Source organism: Cetorhinus maximus, chromosome 11, assembly GCF_964194155.1.
Source record: "Cetorhinus maximus chromosome 11, sCetMax3.hap1.1, whole genome shotgun sequence".
In the NCBI taxonomy this organism is placed as follows: domain Eukaryota; kingdom Metazoa; phylum Chordata; class Chondrichthyes; order Lamniformes; family Cetorhinidae; genus Cetorhinus; species Cetorhinus maximus.
Window position 1 is genome coordinate 92,429,059 of NC_135889.1, and position 24,533 is coordinate 92,453,591.

Here is a 24,533-nt window from a genome sequence, read left to right on the forward strand (position 1 = left end):
TTTTGAAGTAGTTCTTGAGATCAGGAGGTGTGAAATTCCATGAGGATGTTGTGGCATGTCTGAAAGGTAATTCACATTGGAATTTTCCAGAAAACTGGCCAACCTGCAATACCAGACATCGAGTAACTAGTGGCAGTCATCGTAAATCAGTCTGTTTGTGGGTGTTTTCAAAGCTCTTTTTAAATAGTTCAACATATGTTTGATAAGCTGATGAAATTAAAGATTGATACTACTTATGCACAAGTTACATCAGCATGACCGTGCATATAGGAACAGAAGCACCTTATAGATCCCAGGGATGCCACTTGTGACAAATTGCTGATGTAAGGAACATTCATTTACTTCTACTTATTGCTGTCTACCTTACAACCACCCCTTCCTGTCTCTAATTTAGCTTGAATACCATTGACCATCATCTTTGTAATATTTCATCATATAATTTTCCAAATACAATAGATACACACAATTCCCATTGCGTATCTGCTCTGTAATTTCCATGCAGAATTTCTGTGTTGCCTCCTTGAATTTTATCTTCAGCTAGCTGAACACATCATATTGATATCAGTGTGGAGAAGATCATATTTAAGGCATTTCCAGTTTCAGCTCTTCATGAAAGACACTTGTAAGCGAGCATTTTCTGACGAGGAGAAAAGACAAATAAGTATACACAAGAACAAGAGTATTTGGTAACGCCAAGGAAGAGAATGGAAAAATATTTCATTATTCAGCATGGCTAACTGGCTATAGGTCTAGCAGCTGTGATGTTAAATAGTTTGCTATCAAAGAAAATGAAAAAGAGTCTGTGGAATAATTAGTAATTTAGAGCACTTTAAGAGAGCAGATGGAACTCTATTTTTTTTTATCTGAAAGTGAGAGGGAATATGTTCCTACCTTTGATATTCATTTATCATCATCATAGCTCAGGCCAGATGCAGATCAAAGCTCCTTCTGTTCTGTGACATTCAACTCAATCTCAGAAAAGTACCCCTTGATACTTATGTGTAACTTTTTCAACTCCACATACTGATCATCCATATGTGCTCCCTAAATAAGAGGCCAGTTTGTGCAAAAGCATGCACTGAATTGTGCTATGGATCCACAAGATGTGAGTGACTTAAACATAGCCAAACTTCCTTTATGTTTGATCCATATAGCTAACAATGAGAGAAAAGTTTGTTTATATCTGGCGAGGGTAGAATACTGAATGAATGTGTATTAACACATAGGGCTGAATTTTCTGGGTCATTTGAAGAAGGGTGGTAGAGCAGGGGTGTGGGAAATTGTCAGAATGGAACTCTGTCATCATGCTAGTTCTGGATTTTGCAAGGGGTGGAAGGGATGGTGGGATGACTGGGCACCCAACCTGACAAACAGTTAATTGAGTCAATTAAAATGCCAGTAGAATGCTATTTTGTGGGCTTGTTTGAGTTTTACGGAAGTCCACAGGTATACGAAGAAAGCAAAGAGAGGAGAGGTCAGTTCTGGCTTCACTGAGCAACCATTGGGTAAGGCAGCAACCTCATAGTCAACTGGAGAGACAGCCTCAGGGTGGGGGAAGGGCGCAAATGGCAACTCGAGCACCCTCCTGCAAGCAGAAGTTACCCTGCAGTGAGGTCAACAGACAGAGGATGAGTTACCTTCAAATGTCTGAGCTTTAGTGTCACCAAAACTGTGCCTTCCCAAGTGTGGCATAATGGTGGCTGAGCTGAACCTCAACAGTGCTGGTGGCTGCCCAGTGCCAGGGCCAGTGAAGGTCACCATGGTCCTTAATTTTGACACCTCTGGTTCATTCGAGGGACCCACTGGAGACATGTGTGGCATCTTCCAATGAGCTGTATGTCATTGCATTAAGGTGGTGACTGATACCCTCTTCAGGAGGGGCAGCTAATACACCATGTAATATTGCACTGATCTGGACTGTCAGCCTGATAGAGCCATAGGATTTCATGACATTGCTAGATTTCCCCAGATGCAGGATGTGATCGACTGCATCCATGTTGTGATCAAGGCTCCCACAGGCCAGCCAGTGGCCTTCATTATCAGAAAGGGCTCCCATTCATTCAATGTGCAACTGGTCTGTGACCACCACCAATGGATCCTACAGGTGTGTGCTCATGTAGCCACAATCTCTACATATTCAGGCAATGTCAGGTCGCTAAGATTTTCTGTGCCCCCGTGCACCTTCAAGGTTGGATTCTGGGGGACAAAGGGGACCCACTAGAAAGATGGCTACTTACTCTTGTGAGGTATCCAAGAGAAGAGATAAAACACCTGCACTGGTCAATTTGAGCGACCATTGAGCAGGCCACTGGCCTCTTGAAGATGCGATTCAGTTACCTGGATCAGTTTCGAGACACCCTTCAATATGCCCCAGCAAGGGTTTCGCAGATTGTGGGTGGTCTGCTGTGTACTGAACAACCTGGTGTTGTAGAGGGGGCAGGCATTGAACAGTGAGGAGGATATAATGGAGCATGACGCCTCCTCAGACAAGGAGGATGTGGAGCAAGCTGATGACGAGCTTACATAATGACAGACCCCATGGACCGCAGGAAATGTGCCATGATATAGGCACTAGGGAAGCTTCCAGATGCATTTATAAAAACACATTGCAGATGATCTTTGCTACCTCATCCTTGCAATCCAATAAAAATTTACCCCACCTGCTGCACTCTTTCTGTTTCTTTTGTTTAAAGACTCATCGCCCTGTGCCCAGTGATAACTTGAACTTCACCATTTGTAAGGCAATGATCACGGTCTCCATGGATCCTCCCTGCCAGGCCTTGGGGTGAGCCAGGGTACTCCTGAAGTTCTAGAGAGCCACAAGTAACAGAGGGAGATGTTGGCAGAATGCAGTACACCTTTATTGCAAACATAAGCAGACACAAGCAGTAACTCCTTAACAATGTATTCACCTGTGAACCCCACGTGCAACTTGTGGCTTTTCTTAATCCTCTTGCATGTGCTCCAATGTCGTGCTCCCCCTGCACTGCCAGCTGAGGTAAAGGCAGACCACTAACCCTGTGGTTTGGGATGACCATGGTGGCCGTCCCCTGGTTACCTGAGGCCTAGATGGTCCTGGCATGCTGAGGGGCTCCTGCACAGGTACAGAATGCCCTTCTGTCATTGTGGCTGCTTGAGGCACTGGTATCACTGGCAGAAGGGCTGAGGAGCTGTGCCCTGAGAGGAGCCCCCAGAAGCAGAAGGCAGTCATTCCTCCTCCCTCACAAGGCACACTTACTCCTCTCTGCTGACCTGATGAGTACAAGGGCCTGGGATTCCAGGCGCCTCGCTCCCTCTCACCTTGCCACTGCTGCATTGAGCTCTTGGACAAGGCGATGACATGAAGGTCTGTGTGCATTTCCAGCATTCACTGGATATGGTTCTCCAATTAATGTCACCAACCTCTCGATCGAGGAGGCCACATGCACAGATGAAAGGGAAATGGAAGCCGAGATGGATTCCTCCACTGTGCTTCCAGCATGTTCATACACACTAGAATCTCTGCCAGGTCTTCACACACCTCATGCTGTATATTCAGCATCTGCCATCTTATGGATGACTCCAGAGGCTTGTCATCAGCCTGGAGCTCATCATCGGCTTGGTCTCCCACAGCCCTTTGACTGTAAGTGGCTTAGGTTTTCACAGCCTCTGGCAGCTGCTTGGATGTGTTTGTGGTGCTCACACCAGGTTGTGACCCCGAATCTAAACACAAATGGAGACCCACTGATGTGAGAGTATCTCTGCTGGTCGAAGGGTACAGGGGAATGATGTGATGATGCACCCTCTGAGGTCCCATCCTCCTGCTCAGAGATGGACGACTGTTCCCCGGAGATGATAACTCTCTGTTCTGGAGGCTGAGCTGCATGAGAGAACAGAAAAATCAAAGGGTTTAGCCCTTCCAAAGATTTGCCCCCAAAACCAAATAGTGCGTAGATCCATATACTTACAATGGAGGAAACAGACGCACCATGCCTAATGTATAACAAAGGCTCCCTCGTGCCCAATAATGAAGCTACTCTCCCTCCTGCACCAACACTTCTGCCTCACTGTTCAGGATGGAGTAGCCATGCTCCCAGCTTCCAATTCCAGAGCCTCCTCTTCCAATCATAGACTGGGCCCTTTTTTTGCCATTGTTCGTTTTTAGTCTTGTAGGAAAAATATTAGTTGCCTGACAAAGACACATACAATGTCAAAGCAGGTGGCAGCCTAGCTGTCCATGAAAGGAGCACATGAATGCCTCCTGCATGTGGCTACTCTGGAGCGATCTTGCTATAGTCAACATCGACAGACGTTGATCGAGATACAGCAGTTCCTCTTACAGGCTTTCTTGGCTGACTGGGGAAGTCTCTCCTCCTGTCCATGGGTAAGAGTCTACCTTTCCCGAGTAGCCTGGTTGGCAGGGAGCCACCATTCCCTAAGTGAGTCTGGGGAATTAATAATGGAAAGTCAGGGGATAGCATCGGTTTTCACTATTGAGGATACGAGTAACATCCCAGAAATAGCTGAAAATCAGGAAATGGAAGGGACGGAGGAAATCAGGAAAATTACAATCACCAGAGAAGTGGTATTGGACAAATTTTTGGAGCTGTGGGCTGACAAGTCCTCAGGTCCTGTTGGAATTCATCGTAGGGTCTTGAAAGAAGTGGCTAGTGAAATAGTTGATGAGATGGTTTTAATTTTCCAAAATTCCCCAGATTTGGGGAAGGTTCCATTAGATTGGAAAATAGCAAATGTAACTCCTTTATTCAAAAAGGGCAGGAGACAGAAAGCAGGAAACTACAGGCCAGTTAGCTTAACATCTGTCATAGGGAAAATGTTAGAAGCTATTATTAAAGACGTTATAGCAGGGCACTTTGAAAAGTTTCAGGCAGAGTCAACATGGTTTTGTGAGAAGGAAATCATGTTTAACCAATTTACTGGAGTTCTTTGAAGGAGTCACATGTGCTGTGGATAAAGGGGAATCAGTGGATGTACTGCACTTAGATTTGCACAAGTCATTTGATAAGGTGCCACATTAAAGATTATTCTGGAAAATAAAAGCTCATGGTGTAGGGGGTAATATATTGGCATGGATAGAAGATTGGCTACCTAACAGGAAACAAAGGGTAGCCATAAATGTATATTTTTCTGGTTGGCGGGATGTAACGAGTGGTGTGCCACAGGGATCAGTGCTGGGGCCTCAACTTTTTACAATTTATACAGATGACTTGGATGAAGGGACAGGTGGAATGGTCGCTAAATTTTCTGACAGTACAAAGATAGGTAGGAAAGTAAGCTGTAAAGAGGATGTGAGGAGGTTACAAAGTGACATGGATAGGTTAAGTGAGTGGGCAAAGACCTGGAAAATGGAGTGTAATGCAGGCAAATGTGACATTGTCCATTTTGGCAGAGGGAATAAAAAAGAAGCATATTATCTAAATGGTGAGAGGTTGCAGAACTCTGAGATTCAGAGGGATCTGGGTGTCCTAGTGCATGAATCACAAAAGGCTCGAATGTAGGTTCAGCAAGTAATTAGGAAAGCTAATAGAATGTTACTGTTTATTGTGAGGGGAATTGATTACAAAAGCAGGGAGATTATGCTTCAGTAGCACATGGCACTGGTGAGACCACATCTGGAGTACCATGTACAGTGTGGTCTCCTTATTTAAGGAAAAATGTAAATGTGTTAGAAGCAGTTCAGAGAAGGTTTACTAGGCTAATACCAGGAATAAGCGGGATGTCTTATGAGGAAAGTTTGGAAAGGTTAGGCTTGTATCCACTGGAATTTAGAAGAGTAAGAGGTAACTTGATCAAAAGCTTTAAGATCCTGAGGGGTCTTGACAGGGTGGATATGGAGAGGATGTTTCCTTTTGTGGGAGAATCTAGAGAATCTAGGGGTCGCTGTTTAAAAATAAGGAGTCACTCATTTAAGACAGAGATGAGGAGAATTTTTTTCTCTTAGAGGTCATGCGTCTTTGGAACTCTCTTCCTCAAAGGCAGTGGAAGCAGGGTCTTTGAATATTTTTAAGGCAGAGCTGGATAGATTCTTGATTAACAAGGGGGTGAAAGGTTATCTGGGGTAGGCAGGAGGTTACATTCAGATCAGCCATGATCTTATTGAATGGCGGAGCAGGCTTGAAGGGCTGGGTAGCCTGCCCCTGCTCCTAGTTTGTATGTGCATATGTTCGTATGTATCGCTGAATTGTGAGGTTACCTGGTATTTTCCATCTGACATGCCTACAACCACCTTCTTCCTCAGGCCTTTGGTATGCCTGCTCCATCAGCAAAAGGAGTTATCTCACTGGCAGGGCTCCAGCCAGTTGAGTGATAGCAGATAGTTGAGTGGCTCCAAAGATCAGCCACTATATTCAAAGAGCACTGGCGGCTCTTTAAATATGGGTCAGCACCTCCAGTGGTGTCACCGGACCCTGCAGCTATTAACTTACTGCTCACTTCCGATCTGGGACTGGTCAGCCCCTACTGCCCTGCCTGCCAGCATTTAATAACTACCCGGCACAAGATTGCTTATTGTTGGATCAACTTGCGAGCGGCACCTGCTTCCAGTCCCAGCGGTGGGTCCTTGGGCCTACCCAGAAAATCCTGGTCATAGTGTATGCCAGAACTTCTCCATTAGCTTTAAATTATTGCCTCTCCCCTGTATTTGGTACTACTCTCTAATCAAGATGGATATCAGGTGGCATTCTCTCCAAATGTCTGCCAATGTCTAACTATCTACCAAGAGACTGTGCTAGACAGTACTGTGGGACTCACCATTAGATTTCTCTCTCTCTCTCTCTGCACTGAATATGTCAGATTAGATACATTTCGATATCCTCTGTGGTAACAAACCTAGACACTTTTTTCAATGCATGAATTTATGTGTTTAATAAAAAAGAAATAGCAGATGACTCTTAGCTTTATTCATTCTCCAGAATGTACACCTTGATGGCAAATCAGGCATTTATTGTGCAACCCTAGTTTCAATTTGATACACCTGAGTGGCTTAAGAGGGCAGTTAAGAGTCAATCACACTGGTGTGGGACTGGGGTTATGTGAGGATGGCTAAATGCAGTGTATCAGGTGAATTTCTATAACAAACCAGCAGTTTCATGGACATGTTTTACTGATAATGATTTATATTTTTTATTTCCAGATATTTTTCATAAAATTCAATTAAAATTCACAAACTGCCATAATGGGATTTGGACTTGCATTCCCTGGAGTATTACTCCAGACCCCTGGATTATTATTTCAGTAGCAAAAACCACTATACAACTGTATCCTTCTGTTAGTCTACCATTATTTTTCTTTAATAAAAATAAATGTGACCTAAAGTAATAATTTCAAGCTGATATGAACAGACTTTTAAAAAATAATTCACATAATCTTGTTTTCCAATAAACACATTCCAGTATTTACAGCATTCACATGTAGATTAAAAGAGGAGATGTATCTTCAGAATCTATTTAGAAGTAGCCTCTTCAGAATTGGCTTTTGATTATTAAAAGTGCATCTCACTCATTTCCCTTGTTTCTGATTTCTTCAATTTTTATCCACTTAATTTTAATATGTTGCAGTTTAATTAAATGTACAGGCTGGGATTTATCCTCTGTTAATTCCCAGTGTTCATAAATCATGAACAGCAAATTAGTATAATTCCTAGTTGGCGCGTTGTTTCCATCCACAAGAATATGCATTATGCATTTAACTTCAAAATATTTTCAGTAAAGTTTTGAATGCGAATTTTATGGGTATCACACAACATTTTTTGAGATCAACATATTTAGCCTAGCATAAGTTATTAGCTTTTACTAAAATAAAGTTGTGTTATAAGAGTCATTAAAAAATTATTCAGTAAATGGTGGACTTATTGCTTTGCAAACTATAAAGTACAATATGAAATAAAATACAACCATTCTGTAGTGCTATTGCTGTACCAATTTTTCTAGATAATTAAAGGTTTTGCATCTAGCACACATCTGCAACATCGCACCTTTCAAAGGTGGCCACCTAAAGATGGGACCTCAAAAGAATCAAAGTTTAGTGGCTGTATTATAATCCCCCAAAAATCATGATTGGGTCAGGTAGCCACTTACCTGAAGTGACCAATCAAAAATCCGACTGATTGTGAAATAGCAAAAGGTACCAGCAGAAAATCAAACTAATAAATCCCTAACTTTTTTTTTGTAGTTAACCATTCCCAAAGCAGTAAGTACCTCAAAACCATCTAATCAAATCTTTCAATTAGTTTCTGCACAGTCTCCTGTTTCTATTTTCTTTTATCATTCAGGTCATTATATAAAGTTAAAAATACATGCTTTTCAAACTGCTTCCATGAAATTACAATACCCAGAGTGTATCAGACAGAGCATTAATAAACCGATAATGTAAAGTGTGAATAGTGAAGTAACACATCAAAATAATATTGCAGGGATAAGAATCTGCAGGGGGTCCACCAGCTTTTTGCTATAACACTGTCAGTTCCCTGGAGGTTTGACTCTTTCCATCAGAGTGATAACAGAATATCAGGATTTTAGTCCCTTCATTTTTCCAGTGTTTTATAGTTTAAAGTGCATCAAATCTGAAGGGGGGGTTATGCTATAACACCTCCCCCTCTCCACCCCACCAGTCCCACATTAATGTGTGACTCCTGATTGCCTCTGAAATTGCCCTAGCAAGCTGCTAAATTGTATTAAATTAATAGTAGCAGTTCAAGAAGAAGGCCAACCAACATCTTCTCATTGTAATGGAAGTTGGACAATAAATGCTTGCCTTGCAGTGACACGGGCATTCTGTGAAGTAGTGTGAAAAAAAAACATCTTACTGACTGAACATTTAGTTTGCCATTGGATTTAAATCTGTCGTAGTGGAACTGAGACCTAATCTGTCTACCTTTTGTGCCATAAGAAACATAACCAAGAACATAGATGTCAAGGACAAGAGAAGGCTGGCACATGTAGTGCCAGTGCACTTGATCCTAAAGAGATTAAATAACAATTTTGAGCAGCTTTAAGTCAGGAAAATAAATAAATAAATGTTTAGACAGCAATTGAAAGAATGAACTGTTAATTCTCTAGGGAGGTGTTACATATACCTATTTGTGCTGTGCAACTGAAACCAAATATGTCAGGCTCTAGACACTATCACATAAATATACATGTGCATTTTAAAATGAGTTAAATATAGCTAACCGTGAAGGAAAACTGGAGAGAAATTTTATATTAGACTTGTTGAGCTTATCCCTGGTGCTATGAACTGAATAACTTTAGTGAGTAGCTGTTTCTGTCAGTTGAGATATTGAAGCACTGTGGACTTCTGGACATATGTAGCAGAAGTCAGGCAAAGGATATTTTTAGCTACTGTGAGGTGTTCATAAAGAAAATAGAAGTGAGTCTGAAAAGGTGTTTAACGAAGGCTGGGCAGTATTGTATAAAGCGAAAAAGAAAAATTAAAAAGAAAATAAACAACAGACAAGTCTTTGCACTTTCTATTGGTCAACTCAAGAATAGAATTCAAAACTAAGTCACCCAATTTGGCAAACACATGATCAGGGGCATTCTGAAAAATTGGGGGAAATAGAAGCAATATTTTCCCTTAGATGCACAAGTGCACAGCTATGCAGCAGTTAGGAATGTGCCACACAGGGAACAAACAGGCCATGCACAAGCAATGTTCCATTTAAGATGCACACATGCAGACACAGGTAAACCTTAAAGGGAATGCCTATTGTAAGGAGCACAGCAACAAAGCACAGCAAACAGACGTTAGAGGGAACATTGAATAGAAGGGTATACACCCACATTTTCCTCCTTCAGAAAAATGGAATCAAAATATTTATATTGGCTTTGCTATGTAGACAGTGACCTGTGTAATTCACTTACCATTTCAGAGAAGACATTTAAAAAATTTATTACACCGAATCAATATGTGGTGTAATTAGTTCGTAAGCTAATGAATGAGCTGTTAAATTGATGGGAAACTAATTACAAAGGATGTTGATGAGATAGATTTTTAAAAAAATATTCTGACCATCTGGGTTATCTCTTTATAATGAAAATTTGCTTTGAATTGAAAGACAAATCCAGAGCAAATATGTAACACCTACTTCACATTTGCTTGGTATCCTAATTGGGGAAACTAAAAAAATGTTATTCAGCTCACTTGCATGGATGTTGTGACTTACATCAGATCATTCTTTGCAGATTCATATCTGCCTGAATAATAATGGGAATGCCCCAAAGCATCAATGTCCATGTTTGTGTGCCACCATTAGGGAAGAACTGGTGGACAAAGGGAATATGGCATAGTTTGATACCTTAGAACATTGTACACTTAGAAAGAAATGAACAAAGTAATCTGTGATAATCTTTTGGAACACCTGAAACCTAAATGAGCTGGAAATGGAGACAGAAACAAATTTATCTAAGTTCACTAGCAAAACAACATTCTGAGGTTGGGAGCGTGCTCAGGGCCTAAAATAACAAGATACAAGCAGACCAAACACAGAGGGATCTGGACAGATTAGGGGATGAGGCAGATGCATTTAAGATGGAAAAATCCAAGAGTACAAGACTGTGGAAGCAGAATACGCAGAATATGAGCAGACTACAGGCTAGGGGTGTATTGCAGAGCTTCTCCTCTACAATCCATGCAGCGAAAGCACTGCAAGCATGTTGACAGTCTGCTCAAATGTACTTTTGATGGTGGCATGGATCTTTTGTAGGCCAGCTCCGTGTTTTAACTGGTGTTTCATATTTAAAGACAGCAGAGCTTCTCAGTGCTTTCTCACTGTAGGTCTTTATTCAACTGGTCTTAAAATGGCAGCCTCCAGAGAGCTGCCCCATGGCAGCAGTCACAGGACTACGGAAAGCCAGATAGGACATGTAGATTTGATTGCATTTCTAAACCCAAATATCTCCCTTCTCATAACGAACAAAAGATCCAAACAGTCCCTTTTTCCTACCAAACAAAAAACAAACTTACATGCATGATCATGTGTAACTGAGTTACCAAAGTTACCCCCTATACATCCACTGTTCTCATACGTTAACAACTGTTTGTTCTATTAATCAGTATCTGTACCCGCATTGCATGCATAGGGTGGAATTGTCCCAACTTTGCACTATGTGCAGTAGCAGGCAGGAAAAAGAACGTTTTACCTGTCGGTCGCAATGGCGGCTTTTCATGCTGTATCATCCCAATCCCACTTCATTAATCATGCATTCTCGGGAATGCTGTTTCACTGGCCAGCAGCCTCTGATTCGCCTGCCATGCTGTCATCTTGCCGCTTCTCACGCCAGGCACCATATTTAAAGTGCAGCCATGCGCACACCTCTCAGTGCTTCCAGCCTAGGATTGTTGCACACAAGACATGGCCCCGAAAAGCAAGAAGATTGCAGCCCCTTGATTCAGTGATGCATTCCGGGAATGCCTTTGTGACATCATGGAGGCCAGCTGTGATGCCCTGTATCCCCGCTTTGGCGGCAGGAGGGGCAGCAACATCACTAATCTGGCTTGGGAGGCAGTAGCAGTGGTGGTCAGTGCCAATGCCCTGCAAAAGAGGACAGCCACCTAGTGCTGAAAGAGGATGAATGATCTCCTCCATTCTGCCAGGGTAAGTCACTCTACTCATCATTCTCAACTCACATACTCACAAACCACATCCAGAGGGATCTCACCCACTGCCAGTTCAAGGAACATCACCATTCACTCTCTCACACACACCTTCATTGTCCTCATCCTGTCCAATGGAACCACTTACCACCTATACATGCCAAGCATACTTATCAACTGGCCTGGCAGGCATCTTGCTTACACTCTTTCCATCTCTATTCATGCAGGACAAGCTGGCACACAACAAAAGGGTGAGGTTGCAGAATGGTGGAGAATACCTGAAATCAAGGTCCTCACGGACATCCACCAGACAACCATGCTGTGAGTGATGTGTTCTGTTTCACAGGCCACTGCCATGCACTAATTATCTCTCCTCCCTTTTGCAGGCACATCTGGGTAGCAGCTGAGAGTGTCCAAGACTCAGGTTCTTGAATAAAGCCCCGAAGACACCTCAGAAGCGGAATCTGCTGAAACCCTCATTGAAGACACGTCACAGCGCTCACCCACAAATTCCATTAGCGCAGAGACACACATCTTGGCATGACCTATCTTGTCTTTTAGGCTTGACTTGAGAGCAGCTGTAACTCTTCTCAGCAGATAATGATTTGGTCTTACACTTTCATCTGCTTCTAGATTATATTCCCCTGACATCCTAACCCTGTAAAGACACCTTTGTACTCCTCTAGAACATAAGAACATAAGAAATAGGAGCAGGAGTAGGCCATTTGGCCCCTCAAGCTTGCCCTGCCATTCAATAAGATCATGGCTGATCTGCCCCAGGTCTCAGCTCCTCTTTCATTCCAGCTCCTCATAGTCCTCAACTCCCAGATATTTCAAAAATCTATCTACCTCCTCTTTAAATACTTTCAGTGATCTAGCCTTCACAAGTATCTGGGGTTGAGAATTCTAGACATTCGCTACCCTTTGAGAGATGAAATTCCTTCGCATCTCAGTTTTAAATGAGTGTCCCCTTATTCTGTAACTACGTCCCCTAGTTTGAGATTCCCCCACCAGTGGAAACATCTTCTCAACATCTACCCTGTCAAGCCCTCTCAGGATCTTGTACATTTCAATAAGATCATCCCTCATTCTTCTAAACTCTAATGAATAAAGGCCTAACCTGTTTAGCCGTTCTTGATAAGTCAACACCTTCATCCCAGGAATCAGCCTATGGAATCTCTTTTGAGCTGTCTCCAATGCCAGTATATCCTTTCTTAAATACGGGGACCAAAACTATACACAGTGCTCCAGGTGAGGCTTCACCAACAGCCTGTACAGTTGTAACAAGACTTCCCTATTTTTAAACTCCAACCCCCAGCAAAACAGACCAAAATTTCATTTGCCTTCTTAATTACTTGCTGCACCTGCATGCTAATTTTTCGTGTTTCAGGCACAAGAACACCCAGATCCCTCTGTGCTGCAGTTTTCTGGAGTCTCTCTCCATTTAAATAATAGTCTGCCTTTTGATTTTTCCTACCAAAGAGCATCACCTCACACTTTCCTACATTAAACTCTGTCTGCGAAGTTTTTGCCCACTCACTCAACCTATCTATATCCCCTTGCCGAATCATGTGCAGGATCTGTTCTGCCATCAATGGTTTTGTCTGCTGTGACACGTGTAAACCTCCATTGGCACGCCCAAGCTTTAGGCTTGCTTCAGCTGAGATCACTGGCTGTTTTGTCCCATCTATGATCTGGAACTCTAGACCTTCCTTCTTGTCATTGCATTGGGCTCGCAGACTAATTTGTCCTCTCGGTATGAGTATTGTGCCATTATATAGCCTCAACCTTACTTTCGAGGGCTTCATTTTCGGATCACTATTTTGAGCTACTTTGCACAGGTCTGTGAAGATCATGTTGCATGGTGCCACCAGTGTCTATTTGACACTTCTTGTTTGCTTGATACTCTCCTTCTACTATCATCATTGTAACAGTCACAAACCATTTGTCACCTATAGACTTGACTGAACCAACCTGTTGTATCGTGTATAGATCTTGATTGGACTCTTCTATTGATATCTCTCCAATGGCCATCTGTATTGGCTTGGTTTGCTTCTTTCAAGCCAAACGCTTGTGTGCAAAACGATTCAGCTTCTTGCAGTTAAAACACTGCTTTCCCCATGCTGGGCAATCCTTCTTTTCCTTAGTATGATGTTGACCGCAGTATTTGCATTCTGCCCTCTGTCTGCTCTTTTGGCCTACAATGTCTCTCAGTATAATGTATCTCCTAGTCTACCTGCCATACATATGCTGTAACTGATGTTTCACAACTTCCACATTTCTACACATGTCTATTGCTTTCTTGGGCATAAGTTTCTCCTCTTCCAGGAGACTTTCTCTCACTGAGGGGTCTCATAAGCCTAAGGCTATTCGATCTTTAATCGGATCATCTATTAGCTGTCTGAATTCACATGATTCTGCAAGCTGTGTTACTGCAGTCACACACTGTTCAATGGTTTCCTTTGCACCTTGGGCTCCAGTGTTGAATAAATAGCGTTCATAAGTAACATTCACTTGGGGTTCAAAGCGTTTGTCCAAGGTTTTAAAAATCTCTGCTGCCTGTTTTCTTTGCTCCTTGGTTAGATTTAGTGTGCTATACAATTTGTAGCATTCCCTCTCCAGCAGAGTTAGAAGTGTGGCTATTCTTATCGGTTCTAGCTTGTTAATTAACTCTGTTGCAAGCTCGTAGTTTTGCCACTGCAAGGGAAAAAACTGCCAGTTTTTCCAAATATCACCTTTCAATTCGGCAGGAACTGGGACTGGAAAGTTTTGTGCCATGTTCACTTACCCAGTATTTTACTTGAAGCCTTTGGTATGTGCTTTTCCTTGTCCTTTTTCAGCAGCTTTTAGCAGTGTTGAATGTTCCAGTGTGCCTGTCTGAGCTGTGCTTTCACTGCAGCATTTCCAGGATTTTAAAAATTCTGTTTTATCTCAAACTCCTGACTCCATGTTTCATGTTTAGAGACAGCAGAGCTTCTCAATGCTTTCTCACTGCAGGTCTTAAGACCAGTTGAATAAAGATGGAAGCCTCCAGAGATCTGCCTCATGGTAGCAGTCACATGACTACAGAAATCCAGATAGGACATATGGAGCTTATTGCATTTCTAAACCCAAACAACTGGGTTCTGGATCAAAGTCACAAGCCATTTTTGTTGGGGATATTCTTTGTCACCCAGTAACCAACCTGTGACCCAACAGCCCATCTGGAGTAAAGGTAATACAGAGGATTGGCAGGGGATGCATGTATCATGACTGCTACCAGGAAGCCAGACAGACAGGCTTGTATGCTGCACTGCCTGGTCACAAACAAACTGGAAATCAGTGATTGGGATCACTTACTATGAAGAAAAATTATGGCTTGATTACCAGGTGCACTCAGGACAATGTGGATATAATGTGTGGCTCCTTGGATCCTGGTGAAGCTTGCAAAGCAGGTGAAGCCTAGTACTAACTCAAAATTGAAACCAAGGCAAAGGTGGAGATTTTAGCACAGGCGATTAAAAACTTGGTCAAAGATGGGCCTTAAGAGAGGAGAGTGTAGTAGAGTGAAGTAAAGGTTTAGGGAGGGCATTCCAGAGCCTGGGGCCTAGATAGCTGAAGGCACAGCCACCAATAGTGGAGCGAAGGGAGAAAGAAATGCACAAGAGGTCAGTGTTAGAGGAAAACAGCGTTCTTAAAGGAGAGTAGGGCTGGAGGAGGTTACAGTAGGACTGTATAGATGTATTTATATAGCCAACATCATTATCACCAGGAGTTTTATGTCAAACCACTTGAGTTTATGCATTTATTGTTCGTTTTAAAATGGGAATAGCATGATTAGATCATAATTTAATTTTCATCTGCGTATGGATTGAGATGGATCATGTGCCAACAATCCATGGATTAAAAAGATGTGAAAGAAAATTCTATGATCAAGGTTACCTAATACCAGTTGTTTTCTAATTATGCTATAGATTAAATCCTGTATAACGTTGTTTGGTACCAGTTTGGTGAAGTGTACTTGTAACAAATTTTCTACCCTTTAAGCGCAAAATAGGTTGTTTGTGGTCAGGTCAGAGGCTAAAATTATAAAGCCCCGAATCTGACCCCGGCCCACCCACTTCCAGGTTTAATGGAGGCAGGGCAATGGGTAGCCAGCCTGCTCCCAGGAGGGAGGTTGATAATTTAGGGCCAGATTTTCTGGCCCCGTTGTGGCGGGACTCGCCGTGGGAAATTCGGTGGACCAGCCAAAAGTCCATTGACTTTCGGCGGGAACAGATGTTCCTGGCGGTGGGCAGGGCTGGGAAATTCCGCCCTAGGTACTTTAATGAGGTTGGCAGTTTCTGATTTAACCATTTTTACAGGCTTAACTTTGGCCTGCCAGGTCTCCCAGGTATCAGAGGAAACCCAAAAGCTGAAGGATGCAAGGACAGCTCTGGGGAGAAGTTAATTGCCTATACAGCATCGCTTTAAGGCCAGGAAAAGTAGAAATGGTTCCCCTTCACCCTGGGGTTGGGAATCAGAACTTGTAGTACAAATGCATTTTTAACCTAAGATATAACCTGCTTACAATAATGTTCCTAAAGCAATCTAACTTTGATTTAAAGAACGCTACACTGTATTACTGCTGTTTCAAATATTTAACATCAATATCGAAAAATCCCTCATATATTTCAAGCTTGTTTTATAATGCACTGCAAGACTGTATTGACTCTGAAGCCCTTTTAGCAGTGGTGTGTGTTCACTTCTGTTAAATATATTTATTGATTTCAGCAGGGAAGTGGTATGCAAAATGTTGCAATAATATTGCAAAAAAATCTATCTAAAATTAGGCTTAAAAATTCAGTCTCTGTGCATAAGGATGAATTTTGATGTATACTATTTTGTTTTTACATGCTTATCTGTTTTATTACAAGCAATTTTCATGTTTGTAAAATCTATCTTATTCAAGAAAGTTATGACAGGGACAATAACTGAAATCAGCAGAAGTTCTAATCACTCACTTAATGTGAAGTTTTTGTTTCTTCCCTTTCCTGAAGATATCATTGATAACAGCCATCCTTGGCACTGAGGAACGTAGAAACATACGGATGGATTTCCCTGCAGGCTTCAGGAAGCCCACTGTCAGGCTCCAATGTGTGTGGGAAGCAGTCACTCACCTGTGATTATCCCGATTTTGGCCAATTAGTGGCCTAAGGGCAGGTTTGTTGTCCAGATGGCGGGTAGGCTCTCAAAACTGAAGTGCCAATCAGAAACCTTCCAGCTTTGAAGCAGCAGCAGGATATTCTTTTTTTTATTATTTATTCATGGGAGTGGGCGTTGCTGGCTAGGCCAGCATTTATTGCCCATCCCTAATTGCCTTGTTCAGAGGGCATTTTTAAGAATCAACCACATTGCTGTAGGTCTGGAGTCATATGTAGGCCAGGCCAGGTGAGGACAGCAGATTTCCTTCCCTAAAGGACATTAGTGAACCAGATGGATTTTTGCGACAATTGATAATGGTTTCGTTGTCACCATTAGACTTTTAATTCCAGATTTTTATTGAATTCAAATTCCACCATCTACCATGGTAGGATTTGAGCCTGGATCCCCAGAACATTACCATGGGTCTCTGGTTACCAGTCCAGTGACAATACCACTATTCCACCATCACCTCCCCTACACAGGTAGGTGAGGGAGAAGAGACCCCAAAATAAAGGCACCCTCTTGCCAACTTTTTCACATCTAAAATAAAAAATGACCTTTGCAGTGATTCACCACTGTTGGCCGAGGAGAACCCCTCCACAATGTTCCTGCAGTTGCTGCTGAACCTAACTAGGCAGGGTGCGGGGAGGGCCTCCACACCTGTCAGGAGTGCTGGTGGCCTGGTTTGCTGCCAAAAGGGTGGCATCAGGCAGTTATGCTGTTCGCTGCCTCCTTTGGGCACCTGGAAGATCCCAGATGGCCCTGGTTAGTAGGCCTTAATCGAACTATAAGTGGGTCAGTTGGTTACAAGCTGCTTGTGGGCAGGTAACACTGCTGCCAGCACCCATCATCCTGCCTCTGGGAAATGGCATGGGGGTGGGGTGGAGTTGGGGAACAGGCACGCAGTCTGGTGGTGCAAACTCCCCGCTGTTGACCTCTGTCCCCGCCCTTGGCGAGGTCTAAAAATTCAGCCTATAGGAACAGAAGTAGGCATTTTAACTCCTCAAGCCTTTTCCTCCATTCAATGAGAGCACGATTGACCTGCAACCTAACTCCATGTACCTGTCCTTGATCCATGTCCCTCAATATCTTTGGCCAACAAAAATCTATGAACCTCAGTTTTAAAATTATCAATTGACCTAGCATCAATTTCAATTTGTAGAAGAATTCCAAACTTCTAACACCTTTTGTGTGCAGAAGTATTTCTAGTTACATTCCTGAAAATCTAAAAATTAGAACCAGACCTACGCTCCCTAGATCTAGGGTGGAATCATCCCAGATTTGCACTAAATGCGGTAGCGAGTGTTTTATGTTTTACACGCCGGCTACAATGGTGTGTTTTTGCATTGCATCATCCGCTTCCCACCTCATTAATTATGCAGCCACAGGAAACATGCCATCTTGCTGGTGGCTAGCCTCTGAATCTCCTGCCACATCGTTACCTCGCTGTTTCCTTACCCTGGGTGCCACATCTAAACTGTAGCCGTGCACACAGTTCTCAATGCTTGCAGCCCAGGACTGCTCCAGTGAGGACATGGCCCTGAAAACCAAGAAGAGTTCAGTGACCCATCACTGGAATGCCATTTGGAGGCCCATTGTGATGTCCTCCATCCCTGCCCTGGCTGTAGGAGGTCCAGCAATCTCACCACTCTGGCTTGGGAGGCAATGGCAATGGTGGTCAGTGCCAATGCTGCACAGAAGAGGTTGGTCATCCGGTGCAGAAGAGGATGTATGATTTCATCCATGCTGCCAGGGTAAGACGACCACCTCAACACATTCGCAAACCCATCACACATTCACTGGCTTCTCACTCACTGCCAGCTCAAGGGACATCACCATCACTTTCTCACACACACCCTCACATCTCCATTTGGCCTCATCTCCTCTGGAGACTGCCTCCTCAGTCCTCACCATCCTGAGGCCGCTTGCACAGGTCAACATGTGCCCCCCCCACACACACCATGGGATACCCCCCTACCCCAGTACAGCCCTCACCCTGCAGTCTCTTCCCTTGCCTGAGGCTGCTTCTCCCCCTTACCCAGGCAAGCCCTAGCCCTGCAGTTGTTGAAAAGCTAGCCCCGCCTAATGGCTGGTCTGGTAGGTAGATACCTGCCCCTGGGCCCCCACTAAAAGTGACATGGTGCTGCCTGCGAAGCCTGGCCCTGATGACCATGAGTGCTGCCGGAAGCAAGGTAGGCAAACAAACCTTGAAATCCCGAATGAAGTGCAGCTGGCCAGGTGCGCGTCGCTTATGTACAGTTCGGAAACACGATGGTCTGATTGCCCGGTGATCCAGCGTGGGCAGATGATTCTGGTGAGCAAGGCTTACAGTGAGATGTTAAAGTGCTGAAATTAGGATCCCGACATGCGGCAGTGGGAAATGCAGCCTGCCATTGATGGGCGGAGCGGATGATAGTAAACTGGTTTCACAATAGCGTAAAACTGATTTTTGGCCTTCTCGCCATATGGTCCACTCACACCCACTATAATGCTCGACACCAACGGGACCGGGTGATTCCACCCCTCGACTCTCCAAACTGCTGAAATAGTTTCCATCTATCTACCTTGTCTGTTCCCCTTTATATCTTAAACTTTGATCAAATCACCACTTAACCTTAAAATTTCCTGGGAATACAACCCTATTTTGTGCAATCTCTTGTCGTAATTTAACCCTTGAAGTACAGCTATCATTCTGGTAAATCTACGTTATGCTCCCTCCGTGGCCAATATATCCTTCTGAAGCTCTGGTGCCCAGGACTATTCTCAGTACTCAAGGTATGGCCTACCCAAGGCTTTGCATTCCACTCCTTTAGATATAAAGGCCAGCATTCTTTTGTTTTATTATTTGCACACAAGTGACCATTCATCCTGTGTGACTTCACTCATTCATGTGTGCTCTGCTTGAAGGCAGGTCCTTAGCTCATTGTCTATTGATACTTCATCCTAAGCTGTTTTCTTGACAGCTTTTGTCAGTGGCGGTTTGCCATTGCCTTCCACTTTCAAGGGCACAGCGAGGAGGCTTTTGCTGTTATTCTGAACCATACACTAGCCATCTAGCCAACTGAACTAACTGGTCCCCTCCAGACAGTGACTATTGGTGGGCAATTCAACCATAGATAGTTAACCTGATGATCCTAGTCAACATCGGTACACGTATACTTTCCAAGAAGGTTCATTGGATAATAATTCACTCGTGGAGTTGGGACAACTCTGGAGACCTTTAAAAATGATGGTTGGGACTCAGATGTAGAAGTCACGCCCCCATTTCTGGCCAATACAATTATCGCGAGTAGGAGAAAAAGGGCAGCGTATGAATTGCACAGGTGTGAATCACAGATCTGCTGGGCATTTGAAAATGGTGCTGAGTTTAAGCAGACCCCATTTTCACTCTTCTGAGGGCCTTAACCAGCAATGTGGGAGTCACGAATTTATGGAGAAGACATAATACCCTCGAAGGGTGGATACAGTCTGTGAAAGTGTGATGAAGTGAAGATATTTAAATCCTCAGTCCTTTAGAAATTAAAAAAAAACTAGGCGGCAGCTGCCAGAGGAAAAAAACCACAAATGTTGCTGGAATGCATTGATTGACAGGTCACCTGTTGCAGCTTAGGGAAAAAAATCATTACCATCTGTTCTTGCAGTTTCAATAGACTTCATTGTTGACATTTACCAAGATCTGTTTTACATCTGAGCTCATTATGAATGCTTGACTGTGTTTCAAAAGCTCCAAAAGCACTTATCTCATGAGGAGCACTGAGTTCGTTTTTTGACAGTTTTAAGAGGCTACCAAAGGTTATCTGCCTTTGATGTGATTACTGAATAGAAGTTTATTTGTTTTCATGACAGATTGACCACTTGAGAGGATTTAAGATTTTTGGATGGATTTCATGACTGAGAGCTTTGTTTTTCAGTAACAAGTGTAAGAGTGACAGCACTATTAGATGGTTAGTTTAATTTTTTTAAATCTCCATGTGGCTCCATAGTGGATACTGGGTGAGTGGCTATGCTGATGGCATTGGAGGTGTGGGATGGCATGGAGGGGGAATGGGGGTGGGTGAGGAGTGAGGGCTAGAGAGCTTAACAACCTTTTATAAAACTTGGCCAAAGTCTCAGAACCAAGGCAAGCCTTCTAACCAGTCCACCTTGGCACTCGCCCGCCTCTATGGCTACCTCTTAATTGCTTCCGGAAACAGCAGGCCTAATTTGATCATGCCTCCACCTCCTCGGAGTGATAATTGAATGTGACAAGGCCTTTTATACTGAGGCGGGTGTGCTGAGTCAGGACATTTCTCAACTTGAGTTATCTGCCTTGGGAGCGAAAATTCGGCCCATTATCTTGACAACTCAAACCTGCCCTGAAACTGAATGCATCTGGCATTCTTGGGGTGTACCTTATCTGTTTGCACAACAAATATTGTCTGTATTTAAAAACAAATTAAATGCATTTGTGAATAACAAAATAGATGCTATTTCAATTGTTTGTTTTGGCAGTATACAATTTATGGGAGCTACATCCTGCATTGGTTGGACTCATGTTCAGCACCATTAATGCAGCTGCAGTGCTGTGTCTAAGTTGTGGAATTTCTGTTTGTCTCCGGTGTGCTTTTTAATTTTTCTTCCATGGTAGAATGAAAGAAAAACAAAAGCAAAAGGCATTTATATAGCACCTACCAGGATCTCCGGGCATCCCAAAATGCTTTACAGCCAGTTAAGAACTTCTTGAAGTGTGGACCCTGTTTTAATGAAATTCTAATTTGTACACAGCAAGGTCAGACAAACAACAATGAGATAGTGACCACATCTTGTACGTTAGTGCTGATGGTGATATACTATCCTGGCATCACCACTCATTCAAGCGGTGTTGTCCTAGTACATATACCTAACATTTTCCTGTTTTTTTAAAGACATTTTCCCTTTCTGTGTTCCAGGGATGAGTCAATTTTTCAAACTTATAACTGGGCTGTTTTTGCATCAATTAATGTTTCTGTAATGGTTGACTTGGGATGGAATGCTGCTAGGGATGCTATATGCCCCTGAGGTTGCACATTACTGGAGAAGGGGGTCTGATCACAGTGGATTCAGCGAGGGCAGGTCATGTTTCTCATGTTATTAGGCTCTTTGTGTGTTTTTCATGTGTGAGAGAGCGTCAGAGGGTGGGATATATAGAAGACAGGAGTCTCATATTGCAGCCATCATTTTTCTCTCACTAACCGAAATTGGTAATGTGCAAAGTAACATTTCAAGACTGCTGCTAACTTTTGGCTACAGGAAATATACCTATTCAATAATGGACCTGTATAGATAGACTTGCATAAATAGCACCTTTCATGGCCTAAACTTGTCCCAAAGTGTTTTACAGCCAACAAAGTACATTTGAAATATAGTCACTGTAATGAAGTGTGGCAGAAAATTTTGCACACTGCAAGGCTGCACAAAATAATTCAATGGATAAATGTAATAAGGTTATTGTGAAATATATATATTTATTTTCGTCCTTTAAATATTTCTTTCACCTATTTTGTACATTATCAATTTCAGTTAGTGATAAAAAATTATGACTATAATATTTTTCAAAGTCCATTCGGAAAAATTTGAGTCAATGATTGCAATATTTACTTATTTGTATGCAGTTTATCAAAATAACTGTCTACAAATGGATTTCTATTATTAGTGCTTATATACAGAATTGCAATGTAAACATTAGCTTAAGAATGGACCCAAAATTGTGACAAAGTCAGAAATGTGCATGATGTAACAGTTTTATTTAGTCTTGCATATAACATGAACTGTACCAATTACTTCCTATATTAATTTCTCCACCATACTTGTAAAACAGAACATCATTTTACTCACTGTAATCAATGCCATAAGAGGTCTGTTGATCAATTTTGATTTATGTCTCAACAGTTCATTACAGATAAACCACACAGAACCACCACTGACAAAAATAATCAAAGCTAACAAAACTAGAAGGAAGACATGTCTTGAAAAGTGTTCATTTATAGAAAGCTAACAAACTATGTAGAAAGCTAGCGAGTGAGCTCAAAGCCTAATTTAATGTTGGCATTTAGAACCGAGTTACATACCACATAAATTCTGGGTTTAAAATGTTATCTGTAATCCATCTTTGTTTCATTATTTTTTATCTGAAATATGCAATTGAATAAAATGGCCATGATGGTTAACTGGGGATGGGGCTGCTGAATGCAATTTAAGTTTCTAGCATTCATATCATGTTGTATACAAGTTTTCCTTATTTAAAGCCATGTTAAGAACAAATGTTCTCATTTACTTTGCATTTTGGTCCTCTACATTACTTTCAAACTAAGCTGATCATATTTAGTTATGCGCTGTCAAAAGATAGTGAAAATATCTATCTTTGCAGGTTCCATTGTTAGCCATGATATTGCCAATGTACAATATAAATCAATTTATCAACGGAAGTTTACTTTTCAAATAAATTTTACTTTTTATATAAAATGGTAATGACATGAAAATAACCATTTCCATTGAGGTAAAAAAAAAGGTGCCATTTATAGTCAATTCGATCTCCTTGTTCTATACAAGGTATAGCTATCTAAAAGGAAGGATCATAAATCATCTCAACTTCCTAAATGTAAGTTTTATTTGTTCGATATTTTTCTTATTTTTTCACAGCCCAGTTTGGTTTCTTATTGATATTCTGACAGTCTTCTGATCCAAGAAGTGCCGTAGATTATCTTCGAGAAGCGTATTGCTGTTAGAGATCATTTGAAGACCCATCTTTCTAAAGGTGAACCATCAAAGGGAGGTCCCAATGGATCAAGGATTAGATAATGTGCTTAGGAGAAGCTGAAGAAGGCCATTTTTGTACTGTAGATCACCTCAATAATCAGAAGTTGGAAAAGACTGACCATCCATACATCTTGGGGCAATTTCAGGTGATGAAAATCTACCAAGTAATTTGGGTAAGACTCACTTTATAATTCAAAGCTAACGTTGAAAAATATATATTTACCAGTATTTTTTTTTCACAATTTAACAAAATGTACCAAACATATTTTGTTATTGTTAATGTTTAATGCAGTTAAAACTAAACTTCCATGGTAATTGCATTGATTCAATTAGCAATGATTTCTACATATATAACCCGTTGAACCTTGTTTTATCACTTGAAGATGTGGAATTATTTTAGTTTATTATGACTAAAAGAATATTCTCTCACTAGATTTATATATAGAGGAAAATACAGCCACTGAACATTTGTTATAAGATTTCCTATGTTTCCATGACATAATTTTATAACTATTTTAAAAGAATAGACAGAGGAAATCTCCTCCCACTGTGTTTAGACAAAGTTTTCTTACATTCATAAAGCTGGGACACAATATTAGTCCCTTTGCACCTATTTTACTTCAATTGCATTCTGAATGTTATTAACTGGCCCCTAAAAAGGTCGAAAAGTCAGATTAAAAAAAACAGTTCTCAAACTTTTTAAATCCTTCCAACAGCTTTAAAGTGATTTCACATTTAATTAGATTCTAACTGTTTACATAAATTTGTAGTTAGAGTGCCAGTTTACATCCATATGGCATTATTAAATCTATGCTATAAATGCTCAGAAATCTATACAATACATTGATAATGTTTTGTGAGTATGCACTTTCTGCAAACAATTCCCATGATAAATTTCTATGTTTACATTTATGACTAGTGTAATTTTAGCTGAATGGTAACATTTGCACCTCAATCAGAAATTTGTGGATTCAAACCACACTTGAGAACTTGAACACATCTGG

General features: G+C 41.8%; 1 protein-coding gene across 1 annotated transcript in view; it reads left to right on the forward strand.

Annotated features, from left to right (window-relative positions):
* The first annotated feature begins 23,444 nt into the window (after positions 1–23,444).
* Positions 23,445–24,533, forward strand: part of thsd7ba (thrombospondin, type I, domain containing 7Ba) — a 976,108-nt gene continuing 975,019 nt past the window's right edge. Inside the window, exon 1 of the mRNA XM_078552479.1 lies at positions 23,445–23,702. The gene's annotated coding sequence lies outside the window, so the exon portion shown is untranslated. The remainder of the gene's footprint in view (positions 23,703–24,533) is intronic.